We start from the raw sequence: 19,588 nt of genomic DNA, 5'->3' as shown, positions 1-19,588 counted from the left end.
CTCCCCCTCTCTGTCAAAAACAGACGGAGAGAGACACGGAGAGAGGCTGACAGAGACACCTTCCCTTCACATAAAGGTAGGACTTCAATATTTATTTTTTATTTATTTTGCTTATTACTTTGGTCTTGGTGCTTTAGGTGCAGGGTTCCTTCTATTTTTTATTAATTAAATTACTTTTTGTGCTTTGTTTAGTGCTTACTGCTTCTTTAATGTTGTGTGTATCTGGATCAATGGGACTCTCTCTGACCTCTCTCCCCAGTCTATCCCCAGGACCAGTGTGTATCTGAGTCAATGGGACTCTCTCTGACCTCTCTCCCCAGTCTATCCCCAGGACCAGTGTGTATCTGAGTCAATGGGACTCTCTCTGACCTCTCTCCCCAGCCTATCCCCAGGACCAGTGTGCATCTGAGTCAATGGGACTCTCTCTGACCTCTCTTCCCAGTCTATCCCCAGGACCAGTGTGTATCTGGATCAATGGGACTCTCTCTGACCTCTCTCCCCAGTCTATCCCCAGGACCAGTGTGTATCTGGATCAATGGGACTCTCTCTGACCTCTCTCCCCAGTCTATCCCCAGGACCAGTGTGTATCTGAGTCAATGGGACTCTCTCTGACCTCTCTCCCCAGTCTATCCCCAGGACCAGTGTGTATCTGAGTCAATGGGACTCTCTGACCTTTCTCCCCAGTCCCCGTGTGTATCTGGATCAATGGGACTCTCTCTGACCTCTCTCCCCAGTCTATCCCCAGGACCAGTGTGTATCTGGATCAATGGGACTCTCTCTGACCTTTCTCCCCAGTCTATCCCCAGTCCCCGTGTGTATCTGAGTCAATGGGACTTTCTCTTACCTTTCTCCCCAGTCGATCTATGGACGCTCTGTGAATCGGAAGTTTCCCCGAGGTTGGTGCTCTCACAATCCTGAGCTGGTTCACCTGCTGTTTGTCAGTCTACAATCCCTGTTACTTCCTGCTGTGGACCTTCCTCAGTCGCTCCTCCATTCACCGGAAGATCTAATTATGGCCGGGCAGAAGAGGAGAACAATATTGATGGTGTGAAGCGGAATGTGATGTAAACCTACCCTGGAGTTACTGGTAAACTCAAAAAACAATTGAACGATGAATCCCCAGTCCACCCCTCATATACCATCCGCACATTCTCCACCAGTCGCTCACATTGTGGGCACTTTCTCCACTCTGTAATCTCCTTATATTCTTCGCTGAAGCCCAGAGCCCTGCCCCTGTACCCCAGGCAACCATCCTATGCCCGCTGGCCCCACCCCTGTAACCCGGGCAACCATCTTGTAGCATACCGGCCCCGCCCCTGTAACCCGGGAAACAATCCTGTACCTCCCGTCACTCATACACTGACCCCCAGTCATCAAGATCCACGGCGCTGCCCTGGACAACATGGAGCACTTTCCATACCTCGGGAGCCCATCATCTGCAAGGGCAGACATCGACGACAAGGTTCAACAATGCCCCAAGTGCGCCAGCGAAGCCTTCGGCCACCTGAGGCCCTCCAACCTGGCACCAAGCTCATGGTCGACAAGGCAGTAGTAATACCCGCCCTCCTGTATGGCTCAGAGACATGGACCATATACAGCAGACGCCTCAAATTGCTGGACAAATACCACCAACGATGTCGCCGCACGATCCTACAAATCCCCTGGGAGGACAGAAGCACCAACGTTGGTGTCCTCGACCAGGGCAATTAGCATCGAAACACTTGACCAGCTCCGCTGGGCAGGGCCATATTGTTCTGTTCGCATGCCTGACATGAGACTCCCAAAGCAAGCGCTCTACTCTGAACACCTACACGACAAGCGAGCCCCAGGTGGGCAGAGGAAAGGTTTTATAGACACCCCTCCCTGATAAAGTGCAACATCCCCACCGACACCTGGGAGTCCTTGGCCAAAGACTGCCCTAAGTGGAGGAAGAGCATCCAGAAGGGCACTGAGCACCTCGAGTCTCATTGCCGAGAGCGTGCAGAAATCAAGCGCAGGCAGCGGAAGGAGCGTGCGGCAAACCTGTCCCACCCTCCCCTTCCCTCAACCACTATGCAGGTACAGCAGGCGGTGAAGGCGGCAAATGGTATGTTGGCCTTCACAGCTAGGGGATTTGAGTATAGGAGCAGGGAGGTCTTACTGCAGTTGTACAGGGCCTTGGTGAGGTCTCACCTGGAATATTGTGTTCAGTTTTGGTCTCCTAATCTGCGGAAGGATGTTCTTGCTATTGAGGGAGTGCAGCAAAGGTTCACCAGACTGATTCCCGGGATGGCAGGACTGACATATGAGGAGAGACTGGATCGACTGGGCCTGTATTCACTGGCGTTTAGAAGGATGAGAGGGGATCTCATAATAAGATTCTGACGGGACGGGACTGGACAGGTTCGATGCAGGAAGAATGTTCCCGATGTTGGGGAAGTCCAGAACCAGGGGACATAGTCTTAGGATAAGGGGTAGGCCATTTAGGACTGAGATGAGGAGAAACTTCTTCACTCAGAGAGTTGTTAACCTGTGGAATTCCCTGCCGCAGAGAGTTGTTGATGCCAGTTCATTGGATATATTCAAGAGGGAGTTAGATATGGCCCTCATGGCTAAAGGGATCAAGGGGTATGGAGAGAGAGCAGGAAAGGGGTACTGAGGGAATGATCAGCCATGATCTTATTGAATGATGGTGCAGGCTCGAAGGGCCGAATGGCTTACTCCTGCACCTAGTTTCTCTGGGCCCAAGTTTCGAGCCGCGCCGAGAACGGCGCAGTCCCGACCTGGACGACCATTTTTTGCGCCACAAAGTGCGCCTAAAAAAACCCTCCGTATTCTCCACCTCCCTGCAGGTCCTCTGGCCCTCGGCGCAGCGCAGCATGAGCTGTAGGGGGCGGAGCTAGGACCCTGCGCCGAAAACAGTGCCGGGACCTCTACACATGCGCGCTACAGTGGGCACGCAAGTGCAGTAGCTCCAGGCGCCCGAAACTGTGTGGGAGGGGCCCGAAGCACGCAGCCCCTAGCCCTGGCCGAATGGCCTCACTGGGGCTGCGTGAATAAGGCTCCTCCCACGGCCAGCTCCTGCTCCCTCCCGACCCGACTCGACTCCCGCTTCCTGCCTCCGGACCGGACCCGACCCCCGCTTCCCCCGCCCCCGACCGGACCCGACTCCCGCTTCCCCCCGTCTCGACTCCTGCTACCCCCCCCCCCCACCCCCGGACCCAACCGGACTCCCGCTCCCCCCCATCCCCACCCCCGACTGGATCCGACCTGACCTCCCTCCCCCCGACCCGAACCTAACCGACCTCCCTCCCACTACCCCCCGACCCGACGCCACCTACCTGTAAATCTGGTGCTGGGGACTGGCCCGTTCAGCCTCCCTCCCCCTTCCCCTTCCCCCCCCCATCTCCTTCCCCTTCCCCCCCATCTCCTTCCCCCCCCCTCCATCTCCTTTCCCCCCCTTCTCCCATCTCCTTTCCCCCCCTTCTCCCCTTTATCCTCTTCTCCCCCATCCCTCCCCCTGCCCTCGCTGTCAGAAACACAGACACAGACAGACAGACAGAGTGAGAGACACAGACAGAGACACACTGAGGGGGGCATCCCAGCACGCTGTTGGAGGGCTCCCGGTGCTGCAGTCGGTAAGTAGAAAATGTTTTATTTATTGATTTAAAAAAAAAATTATTTCTTATAAATTTTTTTTGATTGATTTATTGGTTGATTTATTGATGTTTTTATCATTTATTATTGATGATGGCTCTTTATTTGTAAAACTGAAGTGTTTAATGTTTGTAAACTTCCCTTTTAAACCTCCCCCCCATTCCCTACGCCTGATTTGTAACCTACGCCTGATTTTCTAAAGTGTCGACAAGGTTTTATCGAGCGTACAAAAATCTTCACTTACTCCATTCTAAGTTAGTTTGGAGTAAGTTTTCACTGATGAAACTTTGAAAACAGGCGTAAGTGGCCAGACACGCCCCCTTTTGAAAAATAAATTCTGTTCCAAAGTGAAACTGTTCTCACTGACTAGAACTGGAGCAAACTAAATGACGAGAATTCCGATTTCTAAGATACTCCGTTCTACACCAGTTGCTCCTAAAAATCAGGAGCAAATCATGTGGAAACTTGGGTCCAAAGTTCCTACCTGTCCCACCTCTGACAGAGACTGTGGTTCTCATATTGGACTGTCCAGCCACCTGACAACTCACTTTTAGAGTAGAAGCAAGTCTTCCTCGATTCCGAGGGACTGCCTATGATGATGATGACCCCGCCCCTGTAACCCGGGGAACCATCCTGTGCCCCCCCCCCCGTCACTCACACACCGACCTGTGACTGGGAATCCCCAGATTCAGCGGAGGGAGCAACAATGCGCCTGCGCGGGACGGACAATGCCGGAGTGCAGCGCCCCCAGTGGTGGGAGGACCACAATCCCCCCCCCCCTCCGTGCTCAGTGCAGCGCCCCCAGTGGTGGGAGGACCACAATCCCCCCCCCGGGCTCAGTGCATAGCCCCCAGTGGTGGGAGGACCACAATCCCCCCGCCCCGTGTTCAGTGCAGCGCCCCCAGTGGTGGGAGGACCACAATCCCCCCCCCCCGTGCTCAGTGCAGCGCCCCCAGTGGTGGGAGGACCACAATCCCCTCCCCCCCCCCGTGCTCAGTGCAGCGCCCCCAGTGGTGGGAGGACCACAATTCCCCCCCCCCCCCCCCCCGGGGCTCAGTGCAGCACCCCCTGTGGTGGGAGGACCACAACCCCCCCCCCCCCCCCCCCCCCTCCCCCGGGCTCAGTGCAGCACCCCCTGTGGTGGGAGGACCACAATCCCCCCCCCCCCCCCCCCGGGCTCAGTGCAGCGCCCCCAGTGGTTGGAGGACCACACACCCCCCCCCCGCCGGCTCAGTGCAGCGCCCCCAGTGGTGGGAGGACCACATCCCCCCCCCCCCCGGGCTCAGTGCAGCACCCCCAGTGGTAGGAGGACCACATCCCCCCCCCGGGCTCAGTGCAGCACCCCCTGTGGTGGGAGGATCACAATTCCCCCCGCCGGGCTCAGTGCAGCGCCCCCTGTGGTGGGAGGACCACAATCCCCTCCCTGGGCTCAGTGTGGGGACTCAGAGGGAGGTGCGGCAGTGTTGAACAGGGAGAGCCCCGGGGGGAGGATGTCATGTATGTAACACCACTGTAATACTGTACATACTCACGAAATGCACACCTTGACCACAGGGGGTGAACTTGTGGGAGTCACTCCTTACCTGGTCATCCAGGTATATAAAGGGAGGTCCCACGCAGGCTCATCACTTCTTGGTTCTGTGAATACAGGTTCACGTCACAGAATGACCCTTGTCCATAGAATGTGCCTTGTGTTATAGAGTAAGGGCACTACATTTGGCGACGAGAAACGGGAATCAACGACCCACGAGAATGGCCACCGGTAGCACAGAGGAACGGTACTGTGTTGGTGAGGACTGGGATGATTTCATTGAGAGGCTTCAGCAGAGTTTTGTCACAAAGGACTGGCTGGGAGAGGCAGCGGCCGACAAGCGAAGGGCTCATCTTCTGACCAGCTGTGGACCTAAGGCTTACGCGCTCATGAAAGACCTACTGGCACCTGAAAAGCCGGCGGACAAAACCTTCGAGGAGCTCAGCAAACTAATTGGTGAGCACCTCAAACCGGCGAGCAGTATACACATGGCCCGACACAGATTCTATACCCACCGACGTCGTGAAGGACAGAGCATACCGGACTTCGTTGCGGACCTCCGGCCCTTGGCCAGCCTCTGTAAGTTCACAGACGCCTGCAGGGGGGAGATGCTGAGGAATTTCTTTATTGAGGGCATCGGTCATGCTGGGATTTTCCGAAAGTTAATTGAGACCAAGGACTTGACCTTGGAAGCGGCGGCGTTGATGGCTCAGACTTTCATGGAGGGGGAGGAAGAAATCAAAATAATAAACGCGCGCAATTCTGTCTCTAACGCGGCGATGGATCAGGGAGTCAATATCATAAACGCGACTCAGAGCCCCACAGGCAGGCAGGGGCAGATCGACACACCCCAGGCAGCAATAGACTCGAGAGTGGGTCTTAATCAGAGACAATGGCAGGCTGAACGGACATCTACGCCATCACAGCGGACAATGCGGCCCGGGATGGGGCCATTGACTCCCACCAATAGGGTATTTAGGAGCAGGCAAAGGGACAGTCAGCGAGGAATGCCTGGCCATAGTCCCTTTGTTCACAACAATGGGAACTTCAGCTCATGCTGGAGGTGTGGGGGAAAACACTCTGCTAAGTTTTGCAGATTTCAACAGTTTGTCTGCAGGAACTGTAATCTCAGTGGCCATTTAGCTCGAATGTGCAGGAAGCCTGCAACCAGACTAATATATGAGGCGGATGGACCAGAAGAGGGGTCTCTGAGGCAGGATGACTCATGGGGCAAATCGATGGACGCCGAGGTTCAGCGGGTCCATGTGGCGACTATTCACAGTTCATACACCAGAACTCCACCAATGATGATGAGGGTTTTATTAAACAGCATCCCTGTACGCATGGAGCTGGACACTGGGGCCAGCCAGTCACTCATGGGCGTTCAGCAATTTGAAAAGCTATGGCCATTCAAAGCCAGTAGACTCAAACTAGAATGCATTGAGACACAATTACGGACTGACACCAAAGAAATCATTCCAGTACTAGGCAGTGCAATGTTGGCGGTCACACACAATGGATCAGTGAACCGGCTGCCGCTCTGGATTGTCCCGGGTAATGGTCCCGCGCTGTTGGGGAGGAGCTGGTTAGCCGAGATGAATTGGAAATGGGGGGGATGTTCACGCAATGTCATCTGTGGAGCGAAGTTTGTGCTCACAAGTCCTACAACAATTCGATTCATTATTCCAACCTGGCGTCGGGACTTTCAAAGGCACTAAAGTAGTGATACACATCACCCCGGACACCAGGCCAGTGCACCACAAAGCCAGAGCGGTGCTGTATGTGATGCGGGAGAAAATAGAAAGCGAATTGGACCGGCTGTTGAGAGAGGGCATCATCTCGCCTGTTGAATTCAGCGACTGGGCGAGCCCCATCGTTCCCGTCCTAAAAGCGGATGGCTCTGTCAGGATCTGTGGTGACTACAAGGCCACCATCAATCGGGTGTCCCTACACGACCAATACCCGCTCCCGAGAGCGGAGGACCTCTTCGCCACGCTGGCAGGTGGCAAGCTGTTCACCAAGTTGGACCTTACTTCAGCCTATATGACCCAGGAACTGGCCGACGAATCCAAACTACTGACCACCATCACCACGCACAAGGGACTGATCGTTTATAACAGGTGTCCGTTTGACATTCGGTCAGCGGCCGCGATTTTTCAAAGAAACATGGAAAGCCTGCTTAAATCCATCCCTGGAACGATCGCATTTCAGGAAGACATCCTCATCACGGGTCGTGACACCGAGGAACACCTCCACAACCTGGAGGAGGTGCTACACTGACTGGACCGGGTAGGCCTGCGACTCAAGAAGTCTAAATGTGTGTTCTTAGCTCCTGAGGTTGAGTTTCTGGGCAGGAGGGTTGCTGCAGATGGGATTCGGTCTACCGAATCCAAAACAGAGGCGATTCGACGAGCACCCCGGCCCTGCAACATATCGGAGTTGCGTTCATTCCTGGGACTGTTGAACTATTTTGGGAACTTTCTGCCAAACTTAAGCACGTTGTTGGAGCCGCTACACGTGCTCCTGCGTAAGGGTTGCGATTGGTTTTGGGGGGACTGTCAGGAACGGGCTTTTGATCGGGCGCAAAACCTACTTTGCTCAAACAAGTTGTTGACCCTGGACGACCCCTGTAAAAAGTTGGTTCTGACATGTGATGCATCGTCCTATGGGTTTGGGTGCGTGTTGCAGCAGGGTAATGCTGAGGGTCAACGACAACCTGTGGCTTATGCCTCCAGGTCACTCTCTCAAGCAGAACGGGGATATGGGATGGTCGAGAAGGAAGCGCTTGCATCTGTCTATGGTGTAAAAAAAATGCATCAGTACCTCTTTGGTAGGAGGTTTGAATTAGAAACGGACCACAAGCCATTAACATCCCTGTTGTCAGACAACAAGGCCGTCAATGCCAACGCATCAGCTCAAATACAGCGATGGGCTCTCATGCTGGCTGCTTATGACTACTCCATCCGGCACCGGCCCGGTACTGAAAATTGCGTAAACACGCTCAGCAGGCTTCCACTGGCCACCACTGAGGGGCAACGGAGCAAAGCGCTGAGATGGTCATGGCTGTCGATGCCTTTGACAGCGCAGGCTCCCCCATCACAGCCCACCAGATCAAAATCTGGACAAACAGAGATCCCCTCCTATCCCTGATTCAAAAATGTGTCCTGACTGGGGATTGGGTGCCCGCACGCGGAGCATGACCTGAGGAGGTCAGACTGTTTCACAGACGGATGGATGAGCTCTCCATCCAAGCCGACTGCTTACTATGGGGCAGCCGGGTAGTTATACCCCAGAAGGGCAGGGAAGCATTCATCAGGGAACTCCACGGCGAGCACCCAGGTATTGTGCTGATGAAGGCCATTGCCCGGTCACCTGTTTGGTGGCCGGGAATTGATTCAGACCTGGAACACTGTGTTCACAGGTGCACGACGTGTGCCCAGCTGGGTAATGCCCCCAGGGAGGCCCCGCTCAGCCCATGGTCCTGGCCCACCAGGCCATGGTCACGTATTCATGTAGACTACGTGGGCTCGTTCATGGGGAAAATGTTCATTGTAGTAGATGCGTACTTGAAATGGATCGAGTGCATCATTTTGAATTCGTGCACGTTATCCACCACTGTGGAAAGACTACGTGCGATCTTTGCAACCCATGGCTTGCCGGACATCCTGGTTAGTGATAATGGCCCATGTTTCACAAGCTACGAATTCCGGGAGTTTATGTCAGGCAATGGCATCAACCATGTCAGGACAGTGCCGTTCAAGCCAGCCTCCAATGGCCAGGTGGAACGTGCGGTCCAAATCATTAAACAAGGTATGCTCAGGATTCAAGGACCCTCCCTACAATGCCGCCTATCGCGCCTCCTGCTGGCCTATAGATCCCGACCACACTCGCTCACGGGGGTCCCGCCCGCAGAGCTACTCATGAAACGAACACTCAAAACTCAGTTGTCCCTCATTCACCCAGTCCTGACCGACATAGTTGAGGGCAAGCGCCAGTCCCAAATCGAGTACTATGACCGAAACTCGAGGGGGAGGTGTATAGGGATGGCGGGACTGACATATCAAGAAAGACTGGATTAACTGGGCTTGTATTCACTGGAGTTCAGATGAATGAGAGGGGATCTCATAGAAACATTTAAAATTCTGACGGGTTTAGAAAGGGTAGATGCAGGAAGAATGTTCCCAATGTTGGGGAAGTCCAGAACCAGGGGTCACAGTCTAAGGATAAGGGGTAAGCCATTTAGGACTGAGATGAGGAGAAACTTCTTCACCCAGAGAGTGGTGAACCTGTGGAATTCTCTACCACAGAAAGTTGTTGAGGCCAATTCACTAAATATATTCAAGAAGGAGTTAGATGTAGTCCTTACTACTAGGGGGATCAAGGGGTATGGCAAGAAAGCAGGAATGGGGTACTGAAGTTGCATGTTCAGCCATGAACTCATTGAATGGTGATGCAGGCTCGAAGGGCTGAATGGCCTACTCCTGCACCTATTTTCTATGTTTCTATACAATTAAATGATCCTGTATTCGTCCTCAATCACGCCATGGGGCCCAAATGGCTTGAGGGCACTGTAATTGACAAAGAGGGGAATAGGGTCACCGTGGTAAAACTCAACAATGGTCAGATATGCCGTAAGCATCTGGACCAAGTAAAAAAAAGGTTCAGCATGGACACTGAGGAACCTGAAGAAGACCATGAGATGGAGCTCACACCACTGCCATGAATGAGCAACAAGAGCAATCAGAAGAATGCACAGTCCCTGCGGTCAGCCCGGACAGGCCGGAATTACCACAGGTGACAGACACTCACGTCAGTGTCCAACAACCAGAACCCCAACTGCGGCACTCCACGAGGGAGCGTAGACCACCTGAAAGACTAAACCTATGATCCCAATAAGACTTTGCGGGGGGAGGTGATGTCATGTATGTAACCACAATGTAACACCACTGTATTACTGTATACACTCAACCGTGATGCACACCTTGACCACAAGGGGTGAACTTGTGGGAGACACTCCTCACCTGATCACACAGGTATAAAAAGGGAGGTCCCACACAGGGTCATCACTCCTTGGTCCTGGGAATAAAGCTTCAGGTCACACAGTGACCTTGTCCCCACAATGTGCCTCTGTGGTTTCGTGTTACAGAGTAAGGCCGCTACAGAGGGGCAGCGAGCGCTCATTCCCCAACCCCGCGGCCTCTCTCTCTCTCCTTCCCTCCCTCTCTCCTTCTCTCCTTCTCTCCTTCCCTCTCTGCTTCTCTCGCTCTCTCCCTCTCCTTCTTTCCCTTTCCCTCTCCTTCACTCCCTCCTTCCCTCACTCACTCACCGAGTCGCCAGACTGTGAGAGGACCGCTTCCGAGCTACTCGGGCAGGGACCGAGCATGCGCATTGAGCCCCGCAGTGTCTCCGCCGCTGCCATTGGATGCAGGGCGGAGATTGACATCCAGCTCCGCCAATCGGGGCTCCGGCCCGCAAAGCGCGCCCCGCGCCCCTCCCCCCTCCCCCCTCCCCCTCAATGACCCAACAGTCGGGCAGCGCGCGTGTCCGGTTCTGTTTATGTGCCCCGCAGCGCTGTCACTTCCGGTGCCGCCTCTGTGCCCCGCACCGTTGTCACTTCCGGTATTGCCTCTGCGCCCCGCAGCGTTGTCACTTCCGGTACTGTCTCTCTGCCCCGCACCGTGTTACTTCCGGTACTGTCTCTGTGCCCCGCACCGTGTCACTTCCGGTACTGTCTCTGTGCCCCGCACCGTTGTCACTTCCGGTACTGTCCCTGTGCCCTGCAGCGGTGTCACTTCCGGTACTGCCTCTGTGCCCCGCAGCGTTGTCACTTCCGGTACTGTCCCTGTGCCCCGCAGCGTTGTCACTTCCTGTACTCCCTTCGTGCCCCGCAGCGGTGTCACTTCCGGCACTGTCTCTGTGCCCCGCAGCGTTTTCACTTCCGGTACTGTCTCTGTGCCCCGCAGCATTGCCACTTTCGGTGCTGCCTCTGTGCCCCGCACCGTTGTCACTTCCGGTACTGTCTCTGTGCCCCGCAGCGTTGCCACTTCCGGTGCTGCCTCTGTGCCCCGCACAGTTGTCACTTGCGGTGCTGCCTCTGTACCCGCACCGTTGTCACTTCCGGTACTGTCTCCGTGCCCCGCAGTGCTGCCCTGCAGAGGCTGAGAGATCCCCATCTATTACAGTGTGCTGTAGACATACCCTGCACCCCTCACACTCCCACATCACCCTCCCTCCCTGCCCTGGGGGTGCTGAGGCCCACACTCTCTCCCTGCCCTGGGGGTGCTGAGGCCCACACTCTCTCCCTGCCCTGGGGCTGCTGAGGGCCACACTCTCTCCGTGCCCTGGGGCTGCTGAGGGCCACACTCCTTCCCTCCCTGCCCTGGGGCTGCTGAAGCCCACACTCCCTCCCTCCCTGCCCTGGGGCTGCTGAGGCCCACACTCCTTCCCTCCCTGCCCTGGGGCTGCTGAAGCCCACACTCCCTCCCTCCCTGCCCTGGGGGTGCTGAGGCCCACACTCTCTCCCTGCCCTGGGGGTGCTGAGGCCCACACTCTCTCCCTGTCCTGGGGGTGCTGAGGCCCACACTCCTTCCCTCCCTGCCCTGGGGCTGCTGAGGCCCACACTCCCTCCCTCCCTGCCCTGGGGCTGCTGAAGCCCACACTCCCTCCCTCCCTGCCCTGGGGGTGCTGAGGCCCACACTCCCTCCCTGCCCTGGGGGTGCTGAGGCCCACACTCTCTCCCTGCCCTGGGGGTGCTGAGGCCCACACTCTCTCCCTGTCCTGGGGGTGCTGAGGCCCACACTCCTTCCCTCCCTGCCCTGGGGCTGCTGAGGCCCACACTCCTTCCCTCCCTGCCCTGGGGCTGCTGAAGCCCACACTCCCTCCCTCCCTGCCCTGGGGGTGCTGAGGCCCACACTCCCTCCCTGCCCTGGGGGTGCTGAGGCCCACACTCTCTCCCTGCCCTGGGGGTGCTGAGGCCCACACTCTCTCCCTGTCCTGGGGGTGCTGAGGCCCACACTCTCTCCCTGCCCCGGGGGTGCTGAGGCCCACACTCCCTCCCTCCCTGCCCTGGGGCTGCTGAATCCCACACTCCCTCCCTCCCTCCCTGCCCTGGGGGTGCTGAGGCCCACACTCTCTCCCTGCCCTGGGGGTGCTGAGGGCCACACTCTCTCCCTGCCCTGGGGGTGCTGAGGCCCACACTCCCTCCCTGCCCTGGGGGTGCTGAGGCCCACACTCTCTCCCTGCCCTGGGGGTGCTGAGGCCCACACTCTCTCCCTGCCCTGGGGGTGCTGAGGCCCACACTCTCTCCCTGCCCCGGGGGTGCTGAGGCCCACACTCCCTCCCTCCCTGCCCTGGGGCTGCTGAATCCCACACTCCCTCCCTCCCTGCCCTGGGGGTGCTGAGGCCCACACTCTCTCCCTGCCCTGGGGGTGCTGAGGGCCACACTCTCTCCCTGCCCTGGGGGTGCTGAGGCCCACACTCTCTCCGTGCCCTGGGGCTGCTGAGGCCCACACTCTCTCCCTGCCCTGGGGCTGCTGAGGCCCACACTCCTTCCCTCCCTGCCCTGGGGCTGCTGAAGCCCACACTCCCTCCCTCCCTGCCCTGGGGGTGCTGAGGCCCACACTCCCTCCCTGCCCTGGGGGTGCTGAGGCCCACACTCTCTCCCTGCCCTGGGGGTGCTGAGGCCCACACTCTCTCCCTGTCCTGGGGGTGCTGAGGCCCACACTCTCTCCCTGCCCCGGGGGTGCTGAGGCCCACACTCCCTCCCTCCCTGCCCTGGGGCTGCTGAATCCCACACTCCCTCCCTCCCTCCCTGCCCTGGGGGTGCTGAGGCCCACACTCTCTCCCTGCCCTGGGGGTGCTGAGGGCCACACTCTCTCCCTGCCCTGGGGGTGCTGAGGCCCACACTCCCTCCCTGCCCTGGGGGTGCTGAGGCCCACACTCGCTCCCTCCCTGCCCTGGGGGTGCTGAGGCCCACACTCCCTCCCTCCTTGCCCTGGGGGTGCTGAGGCCCACACTCCCACCCTCCCTGCCCTGGGGGTGCTGAGGCCCACACTCTCTCCCTGCCCTGGGGGTGCTGAGGGCCACACTCTCTCCCTGCCCTGGGGGTGCTGAGGCCCACACTCCCACCCTCCCTGCCCTGGGGGTGCTGAGGCCCACAATCCCTCCCTGCCCTGGGGGTGCTGAGGCTCACACTCTCTCCCTCCCTGCCCTGGGGGTGCTGAGGCTCACACTCTCTCCCTCCCTGCCCTGGGGGTGCTGAGGCCCACTCTCCCACCCTCCATATTGAATCGAAGATGGAATGAGTTCCTCACCGAGGACCCCATAATACAACCTGAGGGATCTAACCTTCCTCGCACCGGTGGGCAACTAACACCCTCCTCAGAACTGGTCATGGTAAGTGCTGCCACCGTCTTCAGAGGTGCAAGATTCAAACGACTGTGCAGCTCCTGATCAGACATCGAGTACATCATTGAGCACTGACTTCAGAGGGAATTCATAGGCAAACTACCAGATATCTGCGCTGTTACACCGCAAGCTTTGTCCCGGATATCTGACTCATATATTGACATTTAATTTGCTTTGCTTCTAGATGAAGAAGTGCTGTGACAAGGGCAACAATCTGATTGGAAAGTTCAAGGACCTTGGAGAGGAATAGGAAGTTGGCGATTGGGGTGCCAGTTTATAAAAGGGGGTCAATTTGGATTTGTTCGGAGTGAATCATGACGGTAGATTTGAAAGGAAAGGGGTCAGTAAGAGATCAGGGGGAAAGAGTCATAGTATCAACTAGCATGGGTGGCCAGGATCGGAATTTGAGAGGTCAGCCATTTTGTGGGACTGAGTGAGAATAGCATCACGAGAACATGAGGTGGATTACGCGGTCAGAATGAGCTCGGCGACGACACGACAGGAAATGGGGATCATCGGAGTGTCCACGATAATACAGTTACTGTTTAATTACAAATATAGGGCAGTGGTGCATGTCGAGTGATACAGTCACAGTTTCATTAGAAATAGAGAACTGGTGCATTTAGGGTAATAGAACAACTATTTAGTTATAAATCATACTAAATTAATTGCAGCGAAATACAGTAAGTGTCTAATTAGAAATAGAGGACTGGGGAATTTAGTGGAACACAGTGAGTGTTTAATTAGAAATACAGGACTGGGGAATTTAGTGGAACACAGTGAGTGTTTAATTAGAAATACAGGACTGGGGAATTTAGTGGAACACAGTGAGTGTTTAATTAGAAATACAGGACTGGGGAATTTAGTGGAACACAGTGAGTGTTTAATTAGAAATACAGGACTGGGGAATTTAGTGGAACACAGTGAGTGTTTAATTAGAAATACAGGACTGGGGAATTTAGTGGAACACAGTGAGTGTTTAATTAGAAATACAGGACTGGGGAATTTCGGAGCAAACATTGAGAGTTTAATTAGAAATACAGGACTGGGGAATTTAGTGGAACACAGTGAGTGTTTAATTAGAAATAGAGGACTGTGGAATTTCGGAGCAAACATTGAGAGTTTAATTAGAAATACAGGACTGGGGAATTTAGGAGAACACAATGAGTGTTTAATTGGAAATAGAGGACTGGGGAATTTAGTGGAACACAGTGAGTGTTTAATTAGACATAGAGGACTGGGGAATTTAGGGGAACACAGTGAGAGTTTAATTAGAAATAGAGGACTGGGGAATTTAGGGGAACACAGTGAGTGTTTAATTAGAAATAGAGGACTGGGGAATTTAGGGGAACACAGTGAGAGTTTAATTAGAAATAGAGTACTGGGGAATTTAGGGGAACACAGTGAGAGTTTAATTAGAAATAGAGTACTGGGGAATTTAGGGGAACACAATGAGTGTTTAATTAGAAATAGAGGGCTGGGGAATGTAGGGCAGGATAAACTCATAATCAAGGATGAAACTGAGTACTGTGAACAATGAGCACGTGTGACCTTAGCTGCTTTAATGAGACTCCAGAGTGCAGGTACCTCGTGGGTGGCCTGCTTATATACTCCAACAGGTAGGCCCTCTGGTGGTAGTGTAATACAGGCTGCAAGCGGTTAAATACATAACATCACTCTCTCGTAAAGTCAATAGTACACTTATTTGCATGGTGAGACGATCTGGGGCTTTTCGCTCCCTTGTCGATCGTCTCGGTATAAATGCAGGTGTGGGTGAGTTGGTTAGTTCTTCACTGGGCTGCTGGGCAGCCGGCCTTGCTGGGCTGCTGGGGATGGTGAGTTCAGCTTCGTGGTCAACCATGATGTCGGTTGCCACTTGTGTGTGTGTTGGAGGGTCAAAGTTGGTGGTGTCCTCTTCGGGTTCGTAACTGTTGGCGAACCGCAATTTGATTTGGTCCAAATGTTTTCTGCACGTTAGTCCATTGGCCAATTTGATCTGAAACACCTACTCTCCTCTTTGGCTATGACCGTGTCAGCGAGCCATTTGTGTCCATGTCCATAATTGAGTAGAAACACAGGGTCATTGATCTCAATATCGCGTGACAAATGTGCGCGGTCATGGTACACACTTTTTTATGTAGCCTGCCCTCCACGTGATCATGGAGATCAGGGTGGACCAGAGAGAGCCTTGTTTTAAGCGCCCTTTTCATGAGCAGCTCGGCTGAGGGAACTCCAGTGAGTGAGTGGGGTTTGGTGCGGTAGCTGACCAGCACTCGGGACAGTCGGGTCTGCAGGGAGCCTTCCGAAACACGTTTCAAGCTTTGCTTGATGGTCTGAACTGCCCGTTCTGCCTGGCCATTGGATGCGGGCTTGAACGGGGAAGATGTGACGTGTTTGATCCCATTGCAGGTCATGAATTCCTTGAATTCAGCACTGGTGAAACACGGCCCATTGTCGCTGACTAGGACATCAGGCATGCTGTGCGTGGCAAACATGGCTCTTAGGCTTTCAATGGTGGCCGTGGATGTGCTTACAGACATTATTGCACATTCAATCCATTTTCAGTAAGCATTCATGACAACCAAAAACATTTTGCCTAGAAATGGGCCCACATAGTCCACGTGGATTCTCGACCACAGTTTGAAGGGCCATGACCACAAACTTAGCGGTGCCTCTCTGGGTGCATTGATCAGCTGAGAGCAAGTGTTGCACTGGCGCACGCATGACTCTAAATCTGAGTCAATGCCGGGCCACCATATATTGGATCTGGCTATGGTTTTCATCATCACGATGCCTGGGTGGGTGCTGTGCAGTTTACAAAGGAAGGTATCTCTTCCTTTCTTGGGCTAGACCACACGATTACCCCACAACAGACAGTCCGGCTACAGGGACATTTTGTCTTTGCGACTGTGGAACGGCTTAATCGCCTCCTGCATCTCAGCTGGAATGCTGGACCAGCTCCCATGGAGGACACAGTTTTTTTACCAAGGACAGTAAAGGATCCTGGCTAGTCCAGGTCCTGATCTGGCGGGCCGTAATGGGGGGGACATTTTGTTTTCGAATACATCCATTACCATGAGCAAGTCCACAGGCTGTGCCATTCCCACCCCAGTGGTTGGCAATGGTAGCCAACTGAGAGCATCAGCGCAGTTCTCTGTGCCTGGTCCATGGTGGATTACATAGTTGTATGCCGACAGCGTGAGCGCCCATCTTTGGATGCAGGCAGAGGCATTGGTGTTAATCCCTTTGCTCTCAGACAACAGCGATATGAGTGGCTTGTGGTCAGTTAAAGCTCAAACATGAGGCCAAATAAGTTCTGCAGCATTTTTTTCACCCCGTAAACGCACGCCAGCGCCTCTTTTTCAATCACGCTGTAGGCCCTTTCAGCCTTGAACAAACACCTGGATGCATAAGCGACCGGTTGCACAATCGCCGATTCATTAGCCTATTGTAACACACACTCGACCCCATATGACAATGCATCGCAAGCTAGCACTAATCATTTACAGGGGTAAAACAGGACAAGCAATTTGTTTCAACACAACAGACTTCTGGCTTTCACAAAGACAGCCTCTTGTGAATTCCCCCATGCCCAGTTGTCTTCCTTGCACAGTAGCACATGTAGGGGCTCTAGCAGGGTACTTAACCCAGGTAGGAAATTAGCGAAATAGTTAAAGGAGTCCCAGGAACGACCACAGCTCCGTCACTACCTGTAGCCTCCACCTTGACATCGGTGTCCCTGACGACTACGTGTGCGGGAAGTGCATCCGCCTGCAGCTCCTGATGGACCGCATTGCGGCACTGGAGCTCCGGGTGGATTCACTCTGGAGCATCCACGATGCTGAGAATTATGTGAACAGCACGTTTAGTGAGTTGGTCGTACCGCAGGTAAAGGGTACACAGCCAGATAGGGAATGGGTGACCAACAGGAAGAGCAGTACAAGGAATTTAGTGCAGGCGTCCCCTGCGGTCATCCCCCTGCAAAACAGATACACCGCTTTGGGTACTGTTGGGGGGATGACTCATCAGGGGAGGGCAGCAGCAGCCAAGTTCATGGTACCGTGGGTGGCTCTGCTGCACAGGAGGGCAGGAAAAAGAGTGGGAGAGCTATAGTGGTAGGGGATTCAATTGTAAGGGGAATAGATAGACGTTTCTACGGCTGCAACCGAGACTCCAGGATGTTATGTTGCCTCCCTGGTGCAAGGGTCAAGGATGTCTCTGAGCGGCTGCAGGGCATTCTAAAAAGGGAGGGTGAACAGCCAGTTGTCATGGTGCATATAGGTACCAACGATATAGGTAAAAACAGCTTGAGGCCCTACAAGGCGAACTTAGGGAGCTAGGAGCTAAATTAAAAAGTAGGACCTCAAAAGTAGTAATCTCAGGATTGCTACCAGTGCCACGTGCCAGTCAGAGTAGGAATTGCAGGATAGCTCAGATGAATACGTGGCTTGAGGAGTGGTGCAGAAGGGAGAGATTCCAATTCCGGGGACATTAGAATCGGTTCTGGGGGAGGTGGGACCAGTACAAACCGGACGATCTTCACCTGGGCAGGACCAGAACCAATAAGCCAAGGGGGAGTGTTTGCTAGTGCTGTTGGGGACGAGTTAAACTAATATGGCAGGGGGATGGGAACCTGTGCACGGAGACAGAGGGAAGTAGAATGGGGGCAGAAGCAAAAGATGGAAAGAAGGAGGACAGAGAAACCTAAGGCAAAAAGCAAAAAGGGCCACATTGCAGCAAAATTCGAAAGGGGCAAAGTGTGTAAGAAAGACAAGCCAGAAGGCTCTGTGCCTCAATGCGAGGAGGATTCGGAATAAGGTGGATGAATTAACTGCACAGATAGCAGTTAACGGGTATGATGTGATTGGCATCACGCAGACATGGCTCCAGGGTGACCAAGGCTGGGAACTCAACGTCCATGGGTATTCAACATTTAGGAAGGATAGACAGAAAGGAAAAGGAGGCGGGGTGGCGTTGCTGGTTAAAGAGGAAATTAATGCAATATTAAGAAAGGACATTAGCTTGGATGATGTGGAATCGGTATGGGTGGAGCTACGAAACACCAAGGGGCAGAAAACGCTAGTGGGAGTTGTGTACAGACGACCAAACAGTAGTAGTGAGGTTGGGGACAGCATCAAACAAGAAATTAGGGATGCATGAAATAAAGGTACAGCAGTTATCATGGGTGACTTTAATCTACATATTGATTGGGCTAACCAAACTGGTAGCAATGCAGTGGAGGAGGATTTCCTGGAGTGTATTAGGGATGGTTTTCTAGACCAATATGTCGAGGAACCAACCAGGGAGCTGGCCATCCTAGACTGGGTGATGTGTAATGAGAAAGGACTAATTAGCAATCTTGTTGTGCGAGACCCCTTGGGGAAGAGTGACCATAACATGGTAGAATTCTTTATTAAGATGGAGAGTGACACAGTTAATTCAGAAACTAGGGTCCTGAACTTAAGGAAAGGTAACTTCGATGGTTTGAGGCGTGAATTAGCTAGAATAGACTGGGAAATGATACTTAAAGGGTTGACGGTGGATAGGCAATGGCAAACATTTGAAGATCACATGGATGAACTTCAGCAATTGTACATCCCTGTCTGGAGTAAAAATAAAATGGGGAAGGTGGCTCAACCGTGGCTAACAAGAGAAATTAAGGATAGTGTTTAATCCAAGGAAGAGGCATATAAATTGGCCAGAAAAAGCAGCAAACCTGAGAACTGGGAGAAATTTAGAAATTCAACAGAGGAGGACAAAGGGTTTAATTAAGAGAGGGAAAATAGAGTACAAGAAGAAGCTTGCCGGGAACATAAAAACTGACTGCAAAAGCTTCTATAGATATGTGAAGAGAAAAAGTTTAGTGAAGACAAACGTAGGTCCCTTGCAGTCGGATTCAGGTGAATTTATAATGGGGAACAAAGAAATGGCAGACCAATTGAACAAATACTTTGGTTCTGTCTTCACGAAGGAAGACATAAATCACCTTCCGGAAGTACTCGGGGACCGAGGGTC

At 53.9% G+C, this 19,588-nt stretch overlaps 1 protein-coding gene and 1 pseudogene across 1 annotated transcript in view; one reads left to right on the top strand and one right to left on the bottom strand.

The window, feature by feature from the left end:
• Positions 1-10,527, bottom strand: part of LOC139250594 (NACHT, LRR and PYD domains-containing protein 12-like) — a 112,640-nt gene extending 102,113 nt beyond the window's left edge. Inside the window, exons 1-3 of the mRNA XM_070872993.1 lie at positions 10,494-10,527; positions 5,220-5,274; positions 845-1,006 (exon numbers count right to left, since the gene is read on the bottom strand). The gene's annotated coding sequence lies outside the window, so the exon portion shown is untranslated. The remainder of the gene's footprint in view (positions 1-844; positions 1,007-5,219; positions 5,275-10,493) is intronic.
• The window catches only part of LOC139250592 (zinc finger protein 729-like), a 539,046-nt pseudogene that overhangs the window by 327,453 nt on the left and 192,005 nt on the right, over positions 1-19,588 (top strand).

Source organism: Pristiophorus japonicus, unplaced genomic scaffold (assembly GCF_044704955.1).
Source record: "Pristiophorus japonicus isolate sPriJap1 unplaced genomic scaffold, sPriJap1.hap1 HAP1_SCAFFOLD_396, whole genome shotgun sequence".
Classification (NCBI taxonomy): Eukaryota; Metazoa; Chordata; class Chondrichthyes; family Pristiophoridae; genus Pristiophorus; species Pristiophorus japonicus.
Note: the sequence above shows the minus strand (reverse complement) of the source record. Positions and strands in the feature narration are given on the sequence as shown.